We start from the raw sequence: 22,017 nt of genomic DNA on the forward strand, positions 1-22,017 counted from the left end.
ATATATGTGTGTGTATATATATATATATATATATATATATATATATATGTATAAGCTGACTGAGAAAGTGAAAATGAAATTAATGTTTTTATTAACAGTCACTGTTAGTATATACCATTTATGATTTCTTTAAATTTTCACAATACATGCTGTATGTATTTTTATCCCCATTTTACAAGCTAGGGAATTAAAGCACATAGAAGTTTATGCCAATTACAGAACCAGTGAGTAGCTGATTGATGGTTTAATTCAGCTCTAACACTAGACCCTATCTTTTTTCCATTATAATACCATACTGCCTGCCATGGAAGAGTTACATCTATCCTTGTTACTATAAAATACATGATAATAATGTGCTTAGTGCCCTGCTCCTTAAACACAAAGAATGCATGTGTGCATATGCATGTCTATGTTCTCCCTAAAAACAGGGCATTGGCTAATTTTGAGATAGGATTACAATCCTAACAATCGTTGTTAGGAACATTATTAACTCCCCAGAAACCCTCCTTGTCATGACCCACCCATCACCAAGAGTACTCAAGGAAATTTTATGGAAAGGAAAGGTGCTAACATGTTTTGAGAATCTATTATGTGACAGACACTCTGTCAGATACTTTCCTGGCAACTTTCAAGATAGATGATGTTATGGATTCTTGTCCATATCTTTCCTACCCCATTGTTTCCCAAATCAGCTCCAAGTTTCCAGTCATGTCTTTCATTTCTGGGTGGACTCATATTAGTGCTGTTGGACAGCAGACTACACCTTTCATGTGATCTCTCTCCTAAGTCTTCTCTTTAAGCTATTTCTCTGTCCATTCTGCTCCCTTTTCCTTGCGTTCCTCAGCCCTTCTCAAATTCTTACTGTCCTACCCTTTCTGTTTATTCACCATGATTCCCTGCTGTTGAACATAATAGGATCTGAAATTTCTAGAGCCCAGAATGACTTTTAGTCCTGGTTTCTCAAAAGCCAAACTGAGAGAAAATCCTCCACAACAGTTTCCTTTCTCTCATTTGAGGAACAGCAGTGCTCCATATTCTACCCTATCCCCATCTTTTTTTGTCCTACCTTCTGAAGCCTTCTACATCCCAAAGTGGTAGGACCTGGAGCGTGGTTGTTTCCTCCCACCACTGAGCAAAATTGGTGGGAGGAAAAGTGTCTGTCTGTCTGTGTGTGTTTTCACTCAAGCACGTGCCCTGTCCTGAATCACTAAATTTAAACACCCATGGGGGCTGTGACATCACAAGAGTCAGCTGTTCGGCATTGTGGACTGTAGGCAAAGACTGGTTAATTGGTTGAATTGTTCTTTGACTTTCAGTTGGAGACTTTGGTGTTTACATATTGCTCACATCTGTCTTCTCTCACTCAATCTCTGCTACTTTTCTTCCCATACTCTCATTTTCTTCACTTACAAATCCCTAACTTCAATGACTCACATTCTGTTGGAAGTGGTCAGAGGCACACTTGGGGTCTAATTGACTCTAAGAAGAAAACCAAGCCTCATTAGTAGTGGGTGGGCTGAGGTTCTGGTTGTTGCTTGTGCTTTCCCACTATGCCAGAAGTGTACAGCTGGAGAAAATTTGGGGCTAGACCAGAAATACAGCAAGCAAACCAGCTTAACATTTCCCATATGTGTGAGCCTGTATTTAATCATAATCAGCCCACCCACTCACCCTGCCACAGCTGGCACATGCAGTCCATTCATAGACAGCATCTGCTCCAGGCTCTTGCCCCAGATGGGGTCCTGATTACATCTGCTGCTGCTCCTGCACTTGTCTCCCTGGGACAGGAAGTCCTGGGTCCATAGCCCTGGTTTCTGTTTGACCTCCTATTTTTAACGCCTTTCCTAGGCTAAGTGGGCTTTGGCTTCCTTTTCTATTATCATCTCTACCCATTGCTCTAATTTTGGTTTTCCTATAGAGGCTTGACCCTAGGAACCCCCCAAATCTACCTATTGCCCCCAAAATACCACAACTCATCCAATTCATGGGTGGTAGGCAGTTATTCTCCTTCTTTAGTGCAAAAATAAGAGGCATCCATTAAGCAGGGCATATAGCATTATAGATGTAAAGGGGTTTGAGAATGTTTATAAAATGGAAATTTAAACACTATTAACATCATATTATTTTTGGTACAATTTTGTTTTTTTATTTTTTGTTTTTTAAAATTTTATTTTATTATGTTATGTTAGTCACCATATATCATTAGTTTTTTTAATTTTATTTTATTATGTTATGTGAGTCACCATACACCATTAGTTTTTTTTTATTATGTTACGTTAATCACCATACATTACATCATTAGTTTTTGATGTAGTGTTCCATGATTCATTGTTTGCGTATAACACCCAGTGCTCCATGCAGAACATGCTCTCTTTAATACCCATCACCAGGCTAACCCACCCCCCACACCCCCTCCCCTCTAGAACCCTCAGTTTGTTCTTCAGAGTCCATAGTCTCTCATGGTTCGTCTCCCCCTCCGATTTCCCCCCGTTCATTCTTCCCTTCCTGCTATCTTCTTTATCTTTTTTTTTTTTTTTGACACATAATGTATTATTTGTTTCAGAGGTACAGGTCTGTGATTCAACATTGATGTAGTGATCCACGCTTCATTGTTTTCCTATAACACCCAGTGCTCCATGCAGTACATGCCCTCAATACCCATCACCAGGCTAATCCATCCCCCCACCCCCCTCCCCTCTAACACCCTCAGTTCGTTTCTCAGAGTCCATAGTCTCTCATGGTTCATCTCTCCCTCCAATTCCCCCCCCCTTCATTTTTCCCTTCCTTCTCCTAATGTCCTCCATGCTATTCCTTATGTTCCACAAATAAGTGAAACCTTATGGTAATTGATTTTCTCTGCTTGACTTATTTCACTTACTATAATCCCCTCCAGTCCCATCCATGTTGATGTAGAAGTTGAGTATTCATCCTTTCTGATGGCTGAGTAATATTCCATTGTATATATGGACCACATCTTCTTTATCCATTCATCTGTTGAAGGGCATCTCGGCTCTTTCCACGGTTTGGCTATTGCAGACATTGCTGCTATGAACATTGGGGTGCATATGACCCATCTTTTCACTACATCTGTGTCTGGGGTAAATAGCCAGGAGTGCAATTGCTGGGTCATAGGGTAGCTCTATTTTTAATTATTTGAGGCACCTCCACACTGTTTTCCAAAGTGGCTGTACCAACTTGCATTCCCACCAACAGTGTAAGAGGGTTTCCCTTTCTCCACAAGCTCTCCAACATTTGTTGTTTCTTGCCTTGTCAATTTTTGCCATTCTAACTGGTGTAAGGTGGTATCTCAATGTGGTTTTGATTTGAATTTTCCTGATGGCTAATGATGATGAATATTTTTTCATGTATCTGTTAGCCCTTTGTATGTCTTCTCCAGAGAAGTGTCTGTTCAGGTCTTCTGCCCATTTTTTGACTTATTTGTTTTTTTGGGTGTTGAGTTTGAGAAGTTCTTTATAGATCTTGGATACCAGCCCTTTATCTGTAGTGTCATTTGCAAATATCTTCTCCCATTCTGTGGGTTGCCTGTTTGTTTTGTTGACTGTTTCTTTTGCTGTGCAGAAGCTTTTTTTTTTTTTTAAAGATTTTATTTATTTGACAGAGAGAGACACAGCAAGAGAGGGAACACAAGCAGGAAGAGTGGGAGAAGGAGAGGGAGAAGCAGGCCTCCCGCCAAGCAGGAAACCCTATGTGGGGCTCGATCCCAGGACCCTGGGATCACGACCCGAGCCGAAGGCAGACGCCCAACTATCTGACCCACCCAGGCGCTCCAAGCTTTTTATCTTGATGAAGTCCCAAAAGTTCATTTTTGCTTTTGTTCCACTAGCCTTTGGAGATGTATCTTGAAAGAAGTTGCTGTGGCCGATGTCAAAGAGGTTACTCCTTATGTTCTCTTCTAGGATTTTGATGAATTCCTGTCTCACATTGAGGTCTTTCATCCATTTTTAGTTCATCTTTTTGTATGGTGTTAGAGAATGGTCAAGTTTTGTTCTTCTGTATATAGCTGTCCAATTTTCCCAGCACCATTTGTTGAAGAGACTGTCTTTTTTCAATTGCATAGTTTTTCCTTTGTCGAAGATCAGTTGACCATAGAAATGAGGGTCCATATCTGGGCTCTCTATTCTGTTCCATTGATCTATGTGTCTGTTTTGTGCCAGTACCATGCTGTCTTGGTGATCACAGCTTTGTAATATAGCTTGAAATCAGGCAATGTGATGCCTCCAGCTTTGTTTTTCTTTTCCAATATTTCCTTGGTGATTCGGGGTCTTTTCTGATCCATACAAATTTTAGGATTTTTTGTTCCAGCACTTTGAAAAATGTCATTGGAACTTTGATTGGGATGGCATTGAAGGTATAGATTGCTCTGGGTAGCATAGACATTTTAACAATGTTTATTCTTCCGATCCATGAGCAAGGAATGTTTTTCCATCTTTTTGTGTCTTCTTCAATTTCTTTCATGAGTGCTCTGTAGTTCCTAGAGCATAGATCCTTTACCTCTTTGGTTAGGTTTATTCTGAGTTGTCTTATGGTTTTTGGTGCTATTGTAAATGGAATTGTTTCTCTAATTTCTCTTTCTACAGTTGCATTGCTAGTGTATAAGAAAGCAACTGATTTCTGTGCATTGATTTTGTATCCTGAAACATTACTGAATTGCTGTATGAGTTCTAGTAATTTGGGAGTGGAGTCTTTTGTGTTCTCCACATAAATATCATGTCATCTTCGAAGAGAGAGAGTTTGACTTCTTTGCCAATTTGAATACGTTTTACTTCTTTTTGTTTTCTGATTGCTGTTGCTAGGACTTCTAATACTATGTTGAACAATAGTGGCGAGAGTGGGCATTCTTGACGTGTTCCTGATCTTAAGGGAAAGGTTCTCAGCTTTTCCCCCATTGAGGATCATATTTGCTGTGGGTTTTTCATAGATAGATTTTATGAACTTGAGGAATGTTCCCTTTAGCCCTATACTCTGAAGAGTTTTAATCAGGAAAGGATGTTGTATTTTGTCAAATGCTTTTTCTGGATCAATTGAGAGCACCATATGGTTCTTCTCTCTCCTCTTATTAATGTGTTCTATCACACTGATTGATTTGTGAATATTGAACCACCCTTGCATCCAGGGGATAAATCCCACTTGGTCGTGGTAGATGATCCTTTTAATGTGTGGTTGGATCCTGTTAGCTAGGATTTTGTTGAGGATTTTGGAATCCATATTCATCAGGGATATTGGTCTGAAATTCTCCTTTGTGATGGGGTCTTTGCCTGGTTTGGGGATTAAGGTAATGCTGGCCTCATAGAATGAGTCCAGAAGCTTTCCTTCTGTTTCTATTTTTTGAAACAGCTTCAGGAGAATAGGAATTATTTCCTCTTTGAATGTTTGGTAGAATTCCCCAGGGAATCCATCAGGCCCTGGACTCTTGTTTTTTGGGAGGTTTTTGATCACTGCTTCAATCTTGTTACTGGTTATTGTCCTCTTCAGGTTGTCAATTTCTTCCTGTTTCAGTCTTGGCAGTTTATAGGTTTCCAGGAAGGCATCTATTTCTTCCAGGTTGCTTGAGTTGTTGGCATATAGTTGTTGATAATAATTTCTAATAATTGTTTCTATTTCCTTGGTGTTAGTTTTGATCTCTTCCCTTTCATTCATAATTTTATTAATTTGGGTCCTTTCTCTTTTCTTTTGGATAAGTGTGGCCAGTGGTTTATCAATTTTATTAATTCTTTCAAATAACCAGCTTCTAGTTTTGTTGATCTGATCTGTGTTTCTGGTTTCTAATTCATTGATCCTTGCTCTAATCTTAATTATTTCTCTTCTAATGCGTGGCTTAGGCATTGTTTCTTGCTTTTTCTCTAGTTCTTTAAGGTGTAGAGTTAATTGGTGAATTCGGGATTTTTCTGTTTTTTTGAGTGAGGCTTGGATGGCTCTTTATTTCCCCCTTAGGACCGCCTTTGCAGTATCCCATAGGTTTTGGACTGATGTGTTTTCATTCTCATTGGTTTCCATGAATTGTTTAAGTTCTTCTTCGATTTCCTTGTTGGCCCAAACATTCTTGAGCAGAGTGGTCTTTAGCTTCCAAGTGTTTGAATTTCCTCCAAATTTTTTCTCGTGATTGAGGTACAGTTTTAAAGCATTATGGTCTGAGAAAGTGCAGGGAATAATTTCAATCTTTCAATATCAGTGGAGACCTGATCTGTGACCCAGTATGTGATCTATTCTGGAGAAAGTTCCATGTTCACTTGAAAAGAATGAGTATTCTGTTGTTTTAGGGTGAAATGATCTATATATATCTATGAGGTCCATCTGGTCCAGTGTGTCATTCAAAGCTCTTTTTTCTTTGTTGATTTTCTGCTTAGATGATCTGTCTATGGCTGAGAGTGGAGTATTGAGGTCTCCTACAACTAATGTATTGTTATCAATATGACTGTTTATTTTGGTTAACAGTTGGCTTATGTAGATGGCTGCTCCCATGTTGGGGGCATAGATATTTACAATTGTTAGATCTTCTTGTTGGATAGACCCTTTAAGAATGATGTAGTGTCCTTCTGCTTCTCTAACTACAGTCTTTAGCGTAAAATCTAATTTGTCTGATATAAGAATTGCTACCCCAGCTTTCTTTTGAGGTCTATTGGCATGGAAAATGGATCTCCATACCTTCATTTTCAGTCTGGATGTATCTTTAGGTTCAAAATGAGTCTCTTGTAGACAGCATATGGATGGATCCTGTCTTTCTAGCCAATCTGCAACCCTGTGCCATTTTATGGGAACATTTAGGCTGTTCACATTGAGAGTGATTATTGAAAGATATGAATTTATTGTCATCATGTTGCCTGTGAAGACCTTGTTTCTATAGATTGTCTCTGTAAATTTCTGTTCTATATCACTCTTGGGGTCTTTCTCCTTTTAGAACCCCCCTTAATATTTCTGGCAGGGCCAGCTTAGTGGTCACATATTCTTTCAGTTTCTGCCTGTCTTGGAAGCTGTGCATCTCTCCATCCATTCTAAATGACAGCCTTGCTGGATAAAGTATTCTTGGCTGCATGTTCTTCTCGTTTAGTACTCTGAATATGTCTTGCCAACTCTTTCTGGCTTGCCAGGTCTCTGTGGATAGGTCTGACGTTATTCTTTTTTTTTTAAGATTTTATTTATTTATTTGACAGAGAGAGAGACAGCGAGAGAGGGAACACAAGCAGGGGGAGTGGGAGAGGGAGAAGCAGGCTTCCCACTGAGCGGGGAGCCCGATGCGGGGCTCGATCCCAGGACCCTGGGATCATGACCTGAGCCAAAGGCAGATGCTTAATGACTGAGCCACCCAGGCACCCCGGTCTGACGTTATTCTGATGTTCCTCCCTCTGTATGTAAGGAATCTCTTCCCCTTAACTGTCCTTAAGGTGGTTTCTTTGGTTCTAAGATTTGCGAGTTTTATCATTACATGCTGGGGTGTTGGCCTGTTTTTCTTGATCTTTGGAGGGGTCCTCTGTGCTGCTAGGATACGAATGTTTGTTTCATTCCCCAGATTAGGGAAGTTCTCAGCTACAATTTGCTCAAATATATCTTCTAGTCCTCTCTCTCTCCACCCCCTCAAGGATCCCTATAATTCTGACATTGGAACGTTTCATGGTGTCACTTATTTCTCTGATTCTGTTTTCGTGGATTTTGAGTTGTTTCTCTCTGGCCTCCTATTTATCCTTCTTTTCTATCAATTGGTCTTCTAGATCACTAATTTGTTCTTCTGCCTCGCTTACTCTAGCTGTTAGATTATCTAGATTAGATTGGATCTCATTGATAGCATTTTTAAGTTCTGTCAGTTCAGCTTTCATTTCTGCCCTTAGAAACTCTATGTTGCCATTATTCGATTTCTCCATTCTAGCTATTGCCTTCACAGTTGCTACCCTGAATTCCATTTCTGACATCTTGGTTATATCTGTACCAATTTGTAAGTCTGCGGCAGAAGTCACAGTCTCTGAGTCTCTCCTATTTTGGGGGTTCCTCCTTCTAGTCATTCTGTTGAGGGGTGGTTGAGGGAATGTACAGAGACCAAATTATTGACCACAACCCAAGAAAGATGCACCTGTTTTATAGGGACCTTAAGGTTGCTGGTCTCTTGTTCTCCCAGCCTGTCTTCTGGGGGAGGGGTGTGCTGCACTGTTACTCAGGCAACCCTGTTTAGGCAGAGTTGCCCCTTATGGGGGAGATGGGTTCAGTGAAAACTGATTTTTTGGGGATTTTGTTTTCTGGTGGCTTTCCCTGGTGGCTTTCTGTGTCTCTTCCAAGAGAGGGCAGAAGAGATTGTTTCCAACCCTCTGCCTCAGAGCAGAGAGATTGTAGTCTGTTCTTCAGTGGGCTCTCCAGGCCACACTATCTCCATTTCTGTCTGTGCTGGTATAAACTGCAGTATCCTGGGTTGTGTGCCCCTCAGCAGCGCTCCCAGTCCTCACCTCCAGGTTGGGACAAGTCTCTGCCCTTTGTGCGTCTAAAACTACCAGGTGCCCCCAGTTCATACGTGCGGCCCCACTGCTCCAGGTTTCAGTCATGGGGGCTGCCGTAAAGTCCTTTCCCTGTCGCTACCAGTCTGCGAGTCTTTGCCCTGTCCCCAGAGCGGGAGGCTTTTGCGCTCCTGTGTTATTTCAGCTTCCTGGGGCCAGCACTTACGGCAGTTCCCTCCCCTTTCCGTTTATCTTCAGATATGTGCCCTTGTAATCACGGCTCCCCGCTTCATACCTCGAAACCAACTGCCTGCGATATTCTGTTTGTAGAGATCCAGATCTATCTTCTTACATTTCAGGCTGATTTCGTGGGTGTTTAGAGTGGTTTGGTAGATATCCAGCTCAATTCCGGGACTGGTTGGAATAGGGTCCCATACTCCTCCACCATTTTTTCTACCCCTTCTATTTTTAGTATAATTGTAAACATTTATGGCGTTTGGTAGAAAGAATACCAGGTCATGTTGAGTCTACAGTTCTGGTCTTATGTCTGTCACTGGGTCTCAGTTTCTTAACCACTTGTAAAAGTTTATTATAATGGGTGATTCCTATGGTCCTTTCTAGTTATATGAGCCAGGAATGATATTAGTCTTTCAGCAGGCAAAAGTGGTTATCCTTCAAGATCTAGGTTCTCCTGTAAATTCTAGAGTCTGCTGTAAATTTTGTGATTTCTTTTCCAGTTGCTCTATGATTAGAGAGGAATAAGACCAGTTTTCCAAGATGATTACAAAGAGTATATCCTAGTGAATGTATTCCAGAGTTATGAAAAGTTCTTACTCTGAGGCACTGGCTGCTATGACATTCCGTTGTCGGTTTTTGCATTATTTTTCATATCTTTCTCTTAACCCAATTTCTTGTATTTTCTAAGACATAAGACATGGTTTCTTAAAGTATAACAACAACGATTTCCTTTATCATTCTGTGCTTTAGAACTTTGCTTCAGGTACTTTTAAATGAGCAGTCTAGAAATCTTGGAATTAAACTGCCAGTTATTAGAGATGATATTTCATGCCTCACATGGGGCGCACCTCCTTTTCATATTGCATTTGTGATAGACAGTTCTTTGCATGAATAATAGAATGGCCCTGAATGAATTCACATCAGCTCTGCCTCAGGGAGGAATGCAAGGTGAGTTTGATGACTCCTAGTGTGATCCTTTGCCTGTTGACATTACTTTTAAACTTTTCTTCCGTAGGCTGCAGCCATGTGTATTAAATAAATGATAAACACCTTTTCTCTCACAAGGCCAGCTACAAAGAAAGCTTTGCAGGTAGTTGAGAGGCTAATATTACTGAATAATTTATTTATTCTGTATAGTTTAAACATCCCCATTTTCTGCCTCCTTTTTTTTTAACTTTTCTACTTTTCCAGTGACTGATTCAGAGTGGAAGAAATATATAATCTCCAGCAGGGACAGATTACAAAGATGGCCTCTGTCTTTGGTAGAAGAAAAAGAATACTGGTAACAAATCTTGCTTCTTACTGTATTGGAGAGGAGTTCACATTTTTTTTATTTATACAGGAAAACATTTGGGAGGATATAGATGTTCAAAAAAGAAAAAAAAGGGGGGGAAGGAGAAGGTAACAGGACATCCTACTACAAGGGCAGATCCCGAAACTGTGCACACCTCTTGAAATCTATGTTGCATATTATTGCCACCACCCCCATAGAACTTTTTATATTATTATTATTCAGATGAAAAGTGGATAGACTTAACAAGGGTATTTTTGAAGGGTAAATAAGAAAAGAAGAATTGCAAAAAGCATCACTCATCCTGAGGAATGAAATTGTCAGGCAGCCACTCCTGCACACCTTATCACTCTTTCAGTAGTCCTTCAAGCATCTCCAAATTTGCAAATGGGAAAATCATTGCAGAGGTTCCTGCCTTTCTTTCCAATCTCATTTCTATCCTAGCTTTACACTTCAAGTTATCCTCTTCCTATTAACTACCTCTCTAATTTTTACTAACACTTTATAGCTCACTGGATGACCATTTTCATTTTTTTTAAAGATTTTATTTATTTATTTGAGAGATAGAATGAGAGACAGAGAGCATGAGAGGGAGGAGGGTGAGAAGGAGAAGCAGACTCTCTGCTGAGCAAGGAGCCCGATGTGGGACTCGATCCCGGGACTCCAGGATCATGACCTGAGCCGAAGGCAGTCGCTTAACCAACTGAGCCACCCAGGCGCCCCAGGATGACCATTTTCAAAAAGAAGCAGTTTTTATGATCACTTTTATGAGTGATAATAAACAACAGCCATGCCGGGCTTATTCACGACTATATCATTCCATACTACATATCAGCATTTGTGCCTCACTCAGAATACATGTCCCTAAAAGGACTTGTTTAAACTTTAAAACTCTGGATTGGACTAGTATGGCCTTCATCGTTCCTTATCCAGTCCCCAAATCCACTCATCTGACCACCAGAGAATATGAGAACATAGGTCTTGAGTGGGTGCTTCCTGTCTACAGACATCCTGGAGCCCCATCCCCTGAAGAAGTTTCCCAGTACACAGAAGTTCTAGGGGCTATATATGGCCAATATGAATTGGTCTAGAAAGGTGTTGTCCTTTTTTTTTTTTTTTTTTTTTTGCTCTGAGGAAAAGAATCTTGAAAATTGTTTAAAAGCCTGATGTTAAATCTTTGTCTGAGTTCTAGCTCATGTAAGCAGCCTAGGTTCTTTTAACTCCAGCTGAATACAACTGTTTCTTCACCTACCCCTGCCTTCTCCATTGTTCTAGCTAGCTGTTTCTGAGAGCAGAGTGGAAATGAGGCAAATAGAAATCAAGGTGATGCCCTTCATTGTTCTACCCCAGGGTCAGCTCTGCCTCCAGTACTTAAACCTAAATTGTTTGACCGACTAACCTCCTTTCCTTGGTTGCTAGTTCCTTAATGACACCACCATTCTCTGATATTATCCAGTCTCAAAACATTGGAGGTTCCTTTGACAATTTCTACTGATGTATCATTCACCCTATTCTATTCATTAAAAAATGTCTCATATCTACCCAGTCCTCTTAATTACTACTGCTAAAATTCCATTCTTGTCTTGGTTTTATGCTTGAAATACAGGCACAAACTAGCTAACGCACCTCTAATTTTTCTCCCACATTCTAGTGTCATGTAGTAGAAGGGAAAGTGAATTAGGGGAAGATCTAATCTGGCCTAATCACTATAGTGGTTGTTTTGCATGTTCTATCTTACTTAATCCTCACAGTATCTCTTTAAGGTAGGTTTTGATAACTTGATTTTACCAATGTTGAAATGAAGACCTAGAGAATTTAAGAAAATTAGTTCATTGTCAGCTAGACAATGGTAGAGTTAGGATTGAAACCAATGTCAGGTTCACCCCCGAGTTCATAGAATTTCTGTAGTAGCCTGCTGTCTCTCAATAAATACATAACTGGATTGGATAAGGGAGTGAGTGAACGAATGTATGAATTCATGCATGAATACAGGAATGAGAGGAAGAGTGGGCAAAAGTCTTGTAATATAACTTTACCCCTTTTTGCAGGTAGAGGACTACGGCCTGTTAAATGCTATTATATAGTAAGCCGCTGCTGTCATCACTGCTGTGTGTCTTCAAGTCTGTGACAGTATTTCCACCTGTACACTCCACAGTCCACATTCTTACTTAGGACAGCAAAGTGCAACTTAATCAGCTAGTATTGAAAGAATTCTGATTGGGAGCATACTGATGCTTCCTTCAATTAGTTTCCTCCAGAGTTAATCCCATTTACTTTTCCGGGTTGGGCAACCAGCTGTTTGAGGTTGCTGGGCAACCAAGAGTTGAAGGGAGGGAGGTTGGAGAGAGATGGAGACCCAGAAGCTTCAACCAAGGTGAATATTAAATGAGAATCAAATGTCAGAGAGGATTTATTTTAGGGCACAAACAGATCATTCCAAAGTGAATGTTAAAAGAGTGAGTTAAATTCAGTTTAGAACATTTGTTTTTCAGTATTTATATTCTTAGCATAATCTAATTTTTCTTCTAAAGCAGTGTGGCAACGAAGAGCCAAGGGGATTAAATGTTGAGTGAAAGGAAAAAAGTGTGGCTTCAGGGAAAGCTAGAGTGGTTGTGAAATGGCAGTTCTCCCCTGGGATGACGATATTGTTTCTATAGAGGTAGATGAAAGAGCTGGGTGTGTTCAACCCTGCAGAAACTTCAGAAGCACAAAGCAGGAGGCTGGATCTCACAGGAAATACTAATAGTATAGAGGTTGCAAGTAAATAAGTAGACAGATAAACAAACAAACACATAAATAAATAAAACCTTGGGAGGGGGTAACCTGGGCATTGGGTACAGGTACCAAAGATAAGAGAAGAAATGGAATGCCAGCATTCAGGCCCCAGCCCCACACATTCTAGATACCCATCCCTCTCCATAGTCAATCCCGGGAGTGTTGACGGTGGCAGGCTGATCCTTAGAAGGTGGGCCACTATAGCTTTGTCCTGGGAGGAATGAAATAATTGGGAAAGACAGACTTCTCTCAGATACATTAGCTGAGTGTAAAAGGAAAGGGCAGCTCAGTAACCCAAAAGTAAAGAAAAATCCCCTCATGATCTTGGTGAAGAAATGACTTTCTCTTTAGAGCCTCTGCAATATGTCTACAGCATGCTGCCTATTTGACATAGGTATTTTTCATCTAAGAAATACAAGGGTACATTCACATCTCAGGTTAAGGTGTATACATAACAGAAATTGCAGAAAAAGCAAAAATTGCAACCAAAACTAAAATTCCAAAACTCACTGGGGTCATTATGTCACCTTTAGCATGTCAAGCACTAATCCAGATTTGAAAGTAATGCAATATTCTCATGTAAGTAAAATGAGAATGTTTCACTTAACTTCCAGTCCATCGAATTTAACTGAAATGAAAGAGAGTTGGAGAAACTGAGAGATTGAAAATTGTCCAGTTCTACATAAATAGAAGAATAACATGCTTGAAATGTAAACAACTGTATGTCTTTTCATTAATAATAATAAAAATATTTTAAAATTTGAAATTAAATTAAATAGATACAAATTATATACGTGTCACTGGACACGATTTATGTTTAGTAAATATAAATATATAACATCATGTGTATTTGGATATATATTTATAAGTTTGCACTTACATATAAATACATATTATATTTATATATTATGTATTCAAATTTAAATTGAATACTCTTTCTACCATGCAAGTGATACTTCACTTATTTGAACAAGTGACTGAGACATGTACAGAGAGTAAGTAAAACATTTGTTCCATTTGTTTTACATTTTCTTTTTTTTTAAGATTTTATTTATTTATTTGACAGAGAGACCGCAAGAGAGGGAACACAAGCAGGTGGAGTGGGAGAGGGAGAAGCAGGCTTCCTGCTGAGCAAATGTGGGGCTCGATCTCAGGACCCTGGGATCATGACCTGAGCCGAAGGCAGATGCTTAACAACTGAGCCACCCAGGTGCCCCTGTTTTACATTTTCACTCAGAGCCTTGGGAGAAAGGAGTGCAGCATAATATTCTTCATATTAAGAACTAGGTCTAACCACACAATAATTCAGCATCAAGATAGTTCTTTAATGCCACATTATAGAGGTAATTCCTAAAAATTTAGATCAAAACACTTCACAAGTCATTGAATCATTGAATACTGGAGCATTGATTCATTATCTCCATGTCTTTGAAAACATGCAGTGCTTAGATATCATGATATTGCGAGTCATTTGTAATAAATAGTTTAGAACTTCCAAACACAAAATTGGTCAATTGCCTTTGGTTAGTTACAAGCTTCAGCAGTTGTCCCATGTAGGTAATATTTACACACAAGGTTGGAGTAGAAATTTGGAAGGAACTCACTCCTGGAACTGATACTTACTGTGCCCAATGCTTTCCCCATTTTCACAGTTCAGAATAAAACCACCAGAGGAATTGATCATTGAGAAGGTATGCACTCTGAGTGGTGCCCTGCAGCATTTTCTGAAGCCAGAGATCCTTGAATTTACTTAATGATGATTCTGTCTTGACTCAAAAGAAACAGGAGGGCATTGTGGTTCCCAGTGACTAGGATTGATCTTCCATTGGCCTTTTTGGTACTCAGATACAAACTTTATGGACCTGGATGGCTGTAGTAGTAAAATGAACCCTTCTTTGGCCATGGTCCCATTTGGGATCCAGGAAGCCAGAGGAACTTTATAGTCTTTTTTCATATCTTATAGAAGTATCTTGTAGTAGATATATTACTGTTTGCAATTATATACTCTCCAGTTTCCTGTAAGAGGACTATTTATTCCTACCTTTATTGAATTTGAGGTTTGGCAAATTATTTGCTTTAGCCAATGGAATGTGAGTGCTTGTGACCCACACCACTTCTGTGCAGAAACTTTTAGAGGCACTGTGTTCCTGCCACTGTGACCTTTGCTCTTTCCCTCTGCGTGTTTCAGATTTGGGCTTCTTCTTTAGTTCTGGAATGAGGCAGGTAGAGGAGACCCATAGCCAAACTATGTCCATCTTGTAACATGAATGAGCAATAAACCTGTATTTTGTATGGGGATTGTTTGTTAGCAAGGCAAACCTGACTAATACAATTGCATACTTTAGAGTATTCTCCCTTTAACTCTTTCCTAAAATAGCCAGAGAGCGCAGGCATCTCTGATATTATCCACATTAAGGTATTTTTTGTTTATAAGCTATTACCTTCATCCCAAAACTTGTGTCCACCACTTTCAAATATTTCTCATGATCCCAGAGCCTTCTGGTCACAATAATGCAAATAAATTCATGAATTGAAATAAATGACTTAAATGATTAAACATTTTATTTAAGTCAAGAACTATTGCTGTGAAACGGACAAGAGAGGGTGTCTGTCCTCATGGAGAGGAGAGCCAGTGAAAAGAGTAATGCAGTGTGAAAGTTCTTACGGTAGAGACCCATCCAGGCTATTGTGATAGTCCATCCATTCACTCAACAATGTGTCCCTACACCTTACAAATCCTTCTTTATTCTCTAGCTACATTTCCTAAGTACCACAAATAAAAATACAGAGTTACACCAAAGGTGACCCAGAGATTGCTCCAGCTTTTGCCAACCCTCTTCCTCAACCCCTCTTTATCTCACATACCACATCACATCTTGCAGCCAGGGAAGAAAGCCGAGCTGGTGCCCAAGGTCTTATGTTGGTTATCTGAAGCCTCATTATCTTCTCCAGCCCCCTCACATACATGATTCCCAAACCTATTCTCATGAAATGAGGACTGAGGATGGAGGCTAAGAAATCTAGCACAGGACTCTCACTCGCAGATGGTACCTAAGATAAGGGGGAAACCTGATTGGAGATGGTATTAAGCCCGTATTGTTGTCTGTTTTATCCTTTTCTCCTCTCCTAACCAATTGCCTTTATTTGAAGTATTTGTCCTGGTTTTCTTTCAATGAGTTTTAGGGAATAGGGATCGCTTCCTTTTAAACTGATATCTTTACTCTTAAATACTTAACTCTGCCTTATAGGCCACACTACTGTCCCCCCAATATGTAGAGTCTTTAAATAATTTCCTTTCTATACCTTCCACCACTCACACATTTGACATTATTTTAGAAAGTTATTTTTACCATTATCATTTTTTGGTAATATCTTAACATCGTAATAGGCTTCTAGCTGTGTTTGATTATGTCTATCAAAGCTAGATAAGTCTTTAGCTATATTGTCTCTGTCTCTCATTCTATCCCAAGTCAAAACAAAGTATGCAATAGTAAGCAAAACTTTGGCCTCTGTTCTCCTGTGAAATCAAGTTGTTATGTTCCACCTGTTGATAGCCCTGTAAAAGAAATCTTGTATGTGTGCACATATCATACAGAATTTCTACTTTTTATTTGTGAAGAAATCTCTTCTATGATGTAGGAAGAACACATTAAAATGGATAAATAATTCATGTTATTTTTAGTAAAACAAATAAATGTGTGATTGGAAGATGCAATGTTTCACTCCTGGAAACATTGATTGAAAGGCCACTGTGTTCAGGGAACTGTGACAGAAAATACAGGAGTTTATAAAAGATGTGGTATCTTCCTTTTGAAAGGTTTACAGTGGGATGTAGGGGAAAAAACACCTGTAAAACTGAATAGCAGTGTATTTGGTTGATACCTACTGGCTATATAAAATTGCTTTTGGACATGTTTCATGATTCCTCATAAAGCAAAAACTTAATAAGTTTACTTGGCAGCTGATGGGAAAAGTTAAAAAAAATATCAAATGAGTTTTTGTTTTCCTTTAAGCAGTTCTTGGCAATGTTTTCCTTTTTTATTTTAAGCAGATGAGTTTTTAAAACAATGATTGCATTTAGGACCTTTATGAAAGCTTGTAAACTATGGATTTGATGAACTGGGCCCTGAGATCTGACCTGGGAGCTAGCTTGCTGCATACACTGCAGGGGTTCGAAGGTCTGGTATTTCCTTGCACACAGACAGACAAACAAACCTAATGAGGGCAAACATCAGCCTTGCACTATTTGAGTAGTGAACCATAGCTCCATGTAGACTGGCAGCTTAAGCCAGGGTCTGGGTCCTGTCTACAGGGCGAGCAATGAAGGGTGACTGGACTTAGATGGAGAAAATATTTATCATTAGTTTTGATAGCTTTTTCATTAAAAGCCCATTTCCTGAGTGGATGGATATACCAATTTAAATATTTGCTATTCATTCCATGTTGCTCAGCAATCTTTGTTTCCTTTGTATCAGGACCTGTTTGCTTGGCCGTGCAGTCTGTCTCCCAAGAGTGCTCTTGATGAGATATTTTTTCTTTATCAGGAAATTGATTTTCCTGCATCTCTCTCTGAGATTACTGAATCCAATCTTGGGGTAGAATAACTCAATTCTTGGAAAAATGTCTAATTTGGGAGCCTGGTGGTTGCTTTTTTTTTTTTTTCTCCCGGTCACAGCATCAAAGCTGAGAGTGAGCATGCCAGTAATAGAGGCAGAATAGATGCCTCCTTGCCTGCCCAGTCCTTCCCCCTCATGAACTCACCAGGCTCCTCCAGCAATGCTCTTCATCACACTGGCCTCTGAGCATCCTCTTTCCACCCTAGGTAGCCTCCTGCTCTGATGTAGCTTTTCACTCTCTTTCTTGTTCTAAATCTTAACTGAGTTTCTTGGCCTTATTCTGGGCTGTCTGCCCTTAACAATTGTGTATTTTTGTCTTTTTGATCAGAATGGCCTAAATTCACCACTCTTCCTTGGTGATGAGAGTTGACTTAGTGGCCTAAGGTTTGAATTAATAAAAGCTGGACTCCTAGGTCCCAGACGGGCACAGTGGTTGCACTCTGTGTCTTTCCAAGAGATGCAATGAACAGTTTTATTATATGTAAGGGCCTTTGCCATGATACCTTTGAGAGGGGGGTATATGTATATTTATATCTCATCTTGATGTTTTATTAATGACCAATAGTTGTTTAGTCTACAATGGCAATAGGGAGTTGGAAATCAGTGTGTGTGTCTGGGTCTAGTTTGCTTAAGTCCTAAAATCAGAACTGGTTTAATGCAGCACAGTGGATATGGTTATTATAAACAATTATGGTAAGAATGCCCAGTTTTCTGTAATTAGAATGCCCAATGAATTCAATCCATTGGATTTGGTCCTGTGACCATTGTGCTATTTCTCTGTGTGTAAAGAAGTGTATGCAATTAAGTCTTGCATAACATGCACTGTCAGTCCAAAAAGAAAAAAAATTTTTCAAGTTGCTCATAGTGTCGCTGGTATTTATTCTGCAACATCAGCAGTGCTTGTGGGCCAAATGCAGAGGGAAGACTATAGTTGAAGCAACATTTTTTGTTGTTGTTGTTGTTCACATTCCAACATTCTTAAGAACTGCCTGAAAAGAAATGTTGGAACTGTGTTTGGAAGTACTTTTGAGAGCCCTGTACTACTGGAGAAATTAAGAACCTTATATTTCTGAGGGGAAAAAAGACTGTAGGAATCTCTCTCCCTCCCCCTGCTTTCTGACAATGCTAGTTCTTTTAAATCTCTATCTCAAAACTAAAAAGTAAAATTAAAAATGTTATAGAAAGAGTTTGTGTTGTTTCTCATTTTCTGGCTTCTTTGTGGTAGGAAGAGGACATTCTTTGTTGTAAATCATGAGATGATTCTGTCTTGCACAAAAGACAAAAACAAAAACAAGATAAAACTCAATGTACTCTTTTGGCAAAATGCCCTTGGGTCTCTTCCTGTAGGACTTTACCTCTCTACTTAACAGAGACCTTCATTTCCTTCCTGCTTCTAGCTGAAATGTTAGGGATAAGGTGGAATGTATATATTGCTTAAATTTTTATTCCTTTCTTCTTAGCTATTGCCAACAATTGACAAAGACAGAGGTGGGAAGCAGCCATCTCAATATTTGACAGCGTTCATGTCTCTTATCCTCTGCCCGGAGTGGAACACAATCTGAAACATTTCATTCTCTTGTGCAATATTTCCTTTGTCTTTGTTGTCTCCAATTTGAAAGGAATCATTAAGACAGTTTTTAGCCTTAGCCTAGCCCTAGGCTGTTAAGAGATCAGGAGGAATCAAGAGTAGCAAAAAGACAACAGGGCTGGGGAGAGGGCACATAGGGCTTGGAGTCACAGTCATTCATGCACTGGCCAAAAGACCTGTATTCTCTGTAGCAGTTTTGCCAACTATACAACAAAGGAAAATAAATGTAACTGTACATCTTTTAAGGAGGTTTTAAAAAAGGCTTTGTTATATTTTTACATGTGTGAGATTATCAAGTGAGATCATGAATGAGAAATTATTTTTGATAATTATGGGTTAGATAAATATAAATTATTGATCTTATTTTCCCATCTTCAGTGGGAGCTAAGATCCCACAGTTTGAAGAATAAAGATATTCTCCTTCCTCTACTCAGCCTCCCCCACAGTAGGCACATGGCTTGGCATAGTTTGGTCCTTTTCAAAGCCTTATATCACTATTAATTTATAGGCTTAAACTTTTGGAAGAATTATTGGTAGATATTTAGGAGAGTAAACAAAATCTATCCATTGAAATAAACACTTTGCAAGACTGAGGAGAACTCCAGTGGCAGAGAGATGGAGATCTTTGAACAGTGATTTAGGAATTGTATTCAAAAACAGGTACAGGATGCTTGTAATGGGCCATATGATTTTTATGTGAAAAGTAAAATGTTAGATTAAGCGCAGAGTTAAGAATGAGGTACAGATCTAATCAGGGTTACACTAAAACTTTAGTTTGATATATACTTGGTCCCACAGGTAAAAGTCATTTAACAGACTGTCACTAATCTGTTCTGTGTCTAGCTCTACCCCTGGAAGATTCTCCCATTATATACATAGGGGTCTAATATTGTCTCCATGACTAGTCTCTTGCCCTTCTGCTGGCCCTTAGGGTTGGAATTTGGTAATGTTTTTTCTCAGGCAGGTCCACTCAACCACTCTTGACCCCACAGGGCCCAGGTGTCAGTTTTCTGATTTAATTACATATTTATACTAATATTCAAGGTGGAAGTCCATGTATTAAGTTTTCTAGTTTAATTAAGGACTTGCATCTCAAATCCAACACATTTTTAGTATCTCCCCAGCCCACCCTGATTTTTTTTTACCTAGTTGTTTTTCTGCAAGAAGACTTCTATCTAGTTAGGAGGTCACAACAACTACGGACCTGAACAATTTAGTTACAGTTTTTGAAGAGATGGGTAGATAAGCGACTCTGTGTATGTATATGTGTTATATAGCAATTAGGCTGAGTTCATCAAGGTGTGGCTGCCTTCAGAAATAGCAGTTGCTACCATATTGCTTTTTCTTTCTTTCTTTCTTTCTTTCTTTCTTTCTTTCTTTCTTTCTTTCTTCTTTCTTTCTTTCTTTCTTTCTTTCTTTCTTCTTTCTTTCTTTCTTTCTTTCTTTCTTTTTCTTTCTTTCTTTCTTTTTCTTTCTTTAGATTTTATTTATTTATTTGAGTGAGAGCACAAGCAGGGGGAGTGGCAGGCAGAGGGAGAGGGAGAAGCAGACTCCCCTCTGAGCAGGGAGCCCGATGCGGGGCTTGATCCCAGGACCCCTGGATCATGACCTGAGCCGAAGGCAGACACTTAACTGACTGAGCCACCCAGACACCCCTATTTCCTCCTTTTCAATAGATATTTGCTTTATACCATTATGAAAACTAGATACAACTTCAGCGTGCTGAAAATTAATCACTTACAAAAACCCATGGCTGCATATGCAGCTGAGCCTGTCCAGATAATCAACTGACATTTATACATTCATGGAAGTTTGTGTAGGTGAGCCAGAAAATAAAGCAAGAGGGAATGTTGACTAAAAAACAGTTTATATGCCTGAACATATTTTATAACAATGTAAAGGTAAAGATATGTACTAGATATACTGTCCAACAGAGGATTCCTTTAGAAAGGCAGAATATAATGTGTTGAGTGTTTTATCAAGATACAAGACTTGTAATGGAAAAGTACTCTTTCCTTTAATGGATGAGCAAACTCTGCCATAAATATTCACACAATTGGTCACCAAGTATAATTTAGGACCATGTTTGAGGAACATTTTCCATATGAATATGCTTTAACACCTGCATCCCTTTAAAGCTCAATGTTCAGTAAGGGGAATTGATAGGCACGTGGTTGGGTGGAAAGGGAGAGAAGCAAATGGAATTCTAAAAATCATCTTTACATTTTTGTCTGTAAAAAGGAAATTAAATGACTGCAATTATAACACAGCCCTCTCTTTCCCCCAAAACAGTTCTCAGCCCATTTTGAGAATTTCTTCCCACTTTTCAAAATGAATCATCAGAAAGGAGGTATTTTCCCTGTTCAAGGACACACAAACCTCAGCCAGAATCCCTCTTGCAAGCCAGTTGGGTGATTAGGTTATCATTAGTGATGCATAGTGGAACTCAGAATCAGATTCTTTTAAAAAGGAATAAATAACATTTAAAAATACGTGTTTGTCTTGGAGATATTTAGGTCCTAAAGGGATAAGACACTTTTATGATATCTCAATTGTTTTATAAAGTTGACATTTTACCTACGCATATTTATTAGTTTTCAGTTTTGTTTCTTATACAAGATTCCAGAAACACTCTTTTAAACAACCGTCACCAGGTGATTTAGGTCTAATCAATGATTCTCTGGCGTTTATATAGAACCCATTATTTCTTTTCCCTCCCATTCTATTCTTTTTTTTCTTTTTTATTATTATGGTATGTTAATCACCATACATTACATCATTAGTTTCTGATGTAGTGATCCATGATTCATTGTTTGCGCATAACACCCAGTGCTCCATGCAGAACGTGCCCTCTTTAATACCCATCACCAGGCTAACCCATCCCCCACCCCCCTCCCCTCTAGAACCCTCAGTTTGTTTTTCAGAGTCCATAGTCTCTCACCCTCCCATTCTATTCTATGAGATCTTATAACTATTCTGTGTGATCTTATAACTATCTCACCAAAATATTTATAAAGAGACTGTGAGCATAATTGTGAAACATCATGTTGCTTTGCATAAAATGGGAAAGTCTTG

At 39.2% G+C, this 22,017-nt stretch overlaps 1 protein-coding gene across 1 annotated transcript in view; it reads left to right on the forward strand.

Annotated features, from left to right (window-relative positions):
* Window positions 1-22,017, forward strand: part of SEMA6D (semaphorin 6D) — a 615,846-nt gene that overhangs the window by 99,434 nt on the left and 494,395 nt on the right. The window lies entirely within an intron of this gene.

Source organism: Zalophus californianus, chromosome 6 (assembly GCF_009762305.2).
Source record: "Zalophus californianus isolate mZalCal1 chromosome 6, mZalCal1.pri.v2, whole genome shotgun sequence".
Taxonomy (NCBI): Eukaryota; Metazoa; Chordata; class Mammalia; order Carnivora; family Otariidae; genus Zalophus; species Zalophus californianus.